Source organism: Apis dorsata, unplaced genomic scaffold (assembly GCF_000469605.1).
Source record: "Apis dorsata unplaced genomic scaffold, Apis dorsata 1.3 scaffold_162, whole genome shotgun sequence".
Classification (NCBI taxonomy): Eukaryota; Metazoa; Arthropoda; class Insecta; order Hymenoptera; family Apidae; genus Apis; species Apis dorsata.
Window position 1 is genome coordinate 561950 of NW_006263451.1, and position 5407 is coordinate 567356.

General features: G+C 42.1%; 1 protein-coding gene and 1 long non-coding RNA gene across 2 annotated transcripts in view; both read left to right on the top strand.

Annotated features, from left to right (window-relative positions):
- LOC116185332 overlaps positions 1-5407 on the top strand; it is a 65721-nt gene that overhangs the window by 31591 nt on the left and 28723 nt on the right. The window lies entirely within an intron of this gene.
- Positions 2615-5407, top strand: part of LOC116185333 — a 7847-nt gene continuing 5054 nt past the window's right edge. The window contains exons 1-2 of the long non-coding RNA XR_004150169.1: positions 2615-3078; positions 5280-5287. This is a non-coding gene — a long non-coding RNA (uncharacterized LOC116185333). The remainder of the gene's footprint in view (positions 3079-5279; positions 5288-5407) is intronic.

Here is a 5407-nt window from a genome sequence, read left to right on the forward strand (position 1 = left end):
GAAAAGGAGGAGCCACGGCGTGGTTGCTCGCACAACGGGCGCGCGATTCCCCGCTACAAAAAGTACATTGCATTTATAAGTCATTTATTATGAATTACACGATGGTATATTTAAAATGGGAGGCATGTCTTGTACGTGGATATATGGGATATCGAGATTATAACGCATGCCGCGAAGAGAGAGAGAGAGAGAGAAACCGGGACTACAACGGGCCTGGGATACGCGCAACCGGGCGTTGTCGTGTAGGTGTTCTCGCGTGCGTACGCACCACCACCGTGGCGAAGGCCGCCTCCCTTCTCTCTTCCTCCCTTCTTGCTCTCCTCTTTCTCTCCTTCTCCCTGTCTACCTGCGAATCGTCCACGCCACGCATGCACGCGTCTACAAATTGGTAGTGCGTAGCCGCATGCTGGCTCCCGGATAAAACGTGGAAACCATGTTTTTATTTTTCGCCCGACAGAGACCAACGCCAGCGCGCGTTCCACAGGAAATTAATTTTCTTCGTCGATATCTCTTTAATGCCTTTACGTTTCTCCGATGCGTACAACCTGCTTCTGCGACTCCCCTCGAACGGAGATATTCGCTTTGATTCTTGAGCAGCAACGTGAAAATTAGACGTATCAATCGTAAACTCTTCAGGAAGGAGAGATCGTTCGAATTCAAAATTCGTCCTCACGAGAATATTCTCTCCACTTCTCTTTATATATCCTCGTAAGTTAATCGCGAGAGAAAAAGATCCATCTAAACATCGTTCGAGAATCTTACTACTACTACTACTACTACTCTATACGATATCCGTTACTTTCTTCTTCATCGAGAGAAACGTTCGACGACCGTCCATCCGTCCAAAGATGACCTTGTATCGGAGTGACATTGCACTCGTTGTCGTCGATCGGAGAATAAGTAATTAATTTCGAACAGTTGTCGGTGAAAAGCTTTCGTCAAAGATAATTAATCGTGCGTGTGATGGATCCTGGCCGAGAGAATTGTACGTGTAAGCGATGCGCGACTTCGATAGGCTGCCGAGGTATTTATTAACTATTATACTCGACATCGCGCCGTTGTAGTTTCTCCATCTCGAACTTCAACCACGCATTTTCCTCCCCCCTCCTCCTCTCTATTCTCTACTCGCTCGCTCGCTCGCGCGCGCGCGCCGCAATTATTTACCATTCAACCATGTATTACGGCAGTTTAGCCGGAAAGTATCCGACGATAATCATATATTACGCGCGCGAACGTCTTTCTATTTGTCTATTAAATCTCGAGGAACGTCGGCCAGTGAAAGGCATAAGGCCCGTGCGTCGAGGAGATAGCAGGACGACTGTGTCACGATGACCGTGTACCGGAACCTTGCGATCCGGCGACACATTTCCGCATCTGAAGTGATTCACCTTTCACCCAACCACGGCTATCCCTCGCGAGATCCCCGGTTTAAAATCAGCAATTTCGAGCTTGTTGGATAGGAGATTGGATTGGTTGAAGAAGAAGAGGCGATGGCAATAAGGTTTACACGTTGTCTCCTTTGAAATATCGAGGGGAAATAACGGTGAGGAACGTGCGTTTATGGAACGCGTTTAATATTTGATATTTTCTATATTTTCACTCGAGTTATTATCGTTATTCTTCCTCTTCTCCTCCTCCTTCTTCTTCTTCTTCTTCTTCCTCCTCCTCTTCTTCTTGGAGAGGTTGGAAAGTTTTAAAAAAAATCGAATTCTCGATCGTAATGACGTATGGATCGTGAAGATGTACGGATAATTGGTTTCATTCGTTTCCCTCCCTATCCCTTCCCCCATTGTTTATTCGCGCCCAGATTTATCTCCCCTCGATGCAATATTACGTCCCGTTTATCGAGGCTTCTACTCAGCCCCGATACTTTTCATATTCATATATATCCGCTCGTAAAAATTTTATTTGCGCCGAGATTTTAGTGCGCGTTCCGTCGGATAACTTGTTTGTCTATCGTAATTAATACCGATAGTTCTTCTTTTTCTTCTCTTTTTTTTTTAATTCACTCCAAGTGAAACGATCGGTTCGATGATGTAAAAAACCGCGAACATCGATCATTCCAATTGTTGTACCAATTTTTTCGTATCGTTTTCGTTTTATATTTGTGTTAAAAAAAAAAAAAAAAGAATCCTCCGTCTAAAATCCACCCCCACGTAACGGCAACTCTCTCTCTCTCCCTCTACACCCGATTTTCCATTCCGGTTTCATCGTGTCACCTCCCATTCCTGCCGATGATTACACGACGAGAAAGCCGTACGTATCGATAGTTCTTAAAGCAAACATCAATTCGAAGCTATTTAAATTCCACGGCGACCGAGGGCCGGCGCGCCGCCATTAATCTCCGGAAGAGAGCCGGGGCCCTGTTCGCGCGTTTCACGCATCCAGCCATTTAATACTCGGTCTAAAAGCTAACTCGATCCCGCTTCTCCACGGAACAACGATCGAAACGAGATTATATTATATATATATATTGATAGGAGTAAGTTGGGTGGGCTCCCTTTCCATATTACGTGATATGATTCCAATGTTTAATTTCTTTTCTGTTTGTAACGGAACTTATTAGATATATCTCGTGATAAATAATCATTCGTGAACAACGAGAGTTAATTGATAAAGGAGGGAAGGATATAAGAGAGGAGGAGGAGAGGATATGGAAGGAGGGAGATGGATAGATAGATAGACAGATGGACGGGTGTGTTGTGCATCGTGGCAAGGGGTAAACGGCCTCCCAACAGCCTAGACGCGTCGTGACCTATAGGAGGGAGAGAAAGAGAGGGAAGCGCGGTAAGCGTGGTGAGAGGTTGGCCGAGAGGGACAGGGACGGATAACGGATAACGTGGTCCCGGCAAGAAAGAGAGGAGGGATAGAGAGTTTAGAGAACAGGTGCGCGACCATTGACCGCCGCCTTTGGTTACCCACTGAATTATCATATATGCGTCGGCGATCGATCGATTTAATCGCGCCGATTACCGGCCAACCACGCACCGTGCGGGGTTAGGTCAATTAAGATGACTTACCGGATAATGATACGTTCGGGGGGTGAACTCTCGGGATGGAGAAAGCTCGAAGAACGGCGTGGAAGCGTGCTGGGAACCTCGATCGAGAAATCAACGACCGGGCGTGATACTTTAAAATCTTTTAAAATCGTTTCTTCGTTTTTTTTTTTATTTATCGATCAAACGTAAAATCAAAAGTATGGTACTGTCTTTACTTCTGATGTCAATTTTATACTTTTCGATATACTTGTACATGTATATTTTATAATGTAAATTGAAAAGTGTCGAGTCTATTTTCTTGTTTCTTCTTCTTTTATCGAAACGATTTTATTTACGGGTATACAATATTAAAGCATCGCGGTGCGTATTAATACATCATATTTCCATTAAAATTATCGAAATCTAAATCTGAAGCGATACTCGTGATGGTTGCTATACGGATACTTATACATACGTAGGTGTATGCACATACGAAAGTGCACGTGACGCTCTCATGCGAGCATGGAAGGATCGTAAATTATCGTGAATTTTATTAATTATCGCGTGCATTATCATTGTGGATCGGCGCGTAAATCATCTCCAGCCGTGACTTATTGGCGCGCGGCCGAGTCGCGGCGCACTTTGAGAAACGGGACTCTTATATATAAATTAAATAATTCAATAGTAAGCTGATAGATGCCCGCGGCGATCGAGAGGGTCCCTTATCGCCGGTCGCGTTCCTGATTTGCCAGTTTGCGTTTTCGTACCAACGACTTACGACCGCCATGCTGTTGCAAATCGTTTTGCCTCGAGTTTGACGATCGTGACATCGATACGATTTCTGTTTGCGTGAGCGGTCAACAACCGATTGAAATAACGGTGGAAATATATATCGTCAAAATTAATTAATTAAGGGAAGGTTTACAAATGGTAACGAGAGAGAGAGAGAGAGATAGAGAGAGAGTTTCTTTGAGGGGAAAAATTTTGCGTAGAAGAAAACGTCGATGGACGAATGATGCATCGCGATTTATCTATTTTCATCGAGATTATCTCACTTCCACTCCTTCCCTCCCCTCTCCAGTTTTCTTGATTAAGAAATTCGAATATCTGAATTTCCATAAATCAATTGTAATCAACATATGTATATATGTAAGTCTTGTCTCTAAAAATTGAAATTTAATTCATGTATCAACCACTCGGAATCTAGGTATGTAATTAACAATTATGAGGTAGCGTGTACTCGAATCCTACTGTACAAGTCTGAGAATACACGTTTTCTCTACGAATTAATAAACTTAAATGTTGTATGAAGTGCGTGATAATGTTATAAAAGAGGAAGTAAATTGTGATATATGAAGGAAGTGGCTTTAAGGAGTTAATTAATGTTCAACTTTATGTACTGGATAACGAAGTAACGAAGCTTTAAAAAAAAAAGAAATTAACAGATAACTTAAAATAAATAAGAATATTAATTATATATTTTATATATTTTGATAAACGAATGTCCTGTAAAGAAAAGGATGATCAATTGGATTGGATGGAATTGTCGTAATTAATTACGACAATTATTACACCAATTATTTATATTTGATTAAATCTATATTAATTTTTATAGAGATAGAATTTTATTACACACATATATATTTAAGTCTCATCATTCACGTTGAAAAAAAATTGAATGATATTTAGAAATTTACAACCAAGTTATCCAATAAATTGAATTTCGCTACTGGTTCGCCATTCTGGAACCATCTTGATAACTCACCCTAATATTTATATTTGTAACCCATCAAATTTAATTAGCCAATTATAAAACTACCTCTAAATTAATCACCAGAAATACATTTTTCCGTTTCGCATAGTTCATGTTTTTCACCAATTTAACATATTTTTGCAATCTCGGCATTCTCTCCTCGCTACGTGCATTCCGTTGCATGCTCGCGTTTTCCCTTTTATTTATTTAGATCCAAGCTGTATAATAATTACACCACACCAACATATATATATATATAAAATACATTTACATGCACGTACAAATTTTCCATCTCCAACTGTTCCCTTCCTGTACTCGTTATAATCATTAACATTCCCCTAATTTCCCAAAATCGCGATCGATCGGAGGTTTAATCGAAAATTCTCTTCTCAAGAGAGAAAAGAAAAAGTTGCTCGTTTCGAGCAACGCACACCGTGCTTAATCCGCGGTATATTATCGCACCGTGTCGGAATCTCGCTCGCATCCGGAATTGGAGGGAGGGAGAAGCGCGTCCTTTAGGGGTGAGAACCGCGCGTGGAATTTTCGAGGAGCGCTCGTTAAAGCGGATCGAAGACACGACGTCCGCGACTAATGACGTGGCCATGTAAGCCGCGGATCGGACGCCGTCAGCCACGTCTCTACGCGTAGGTACTACACTTATACGCGCCGCGGCCGG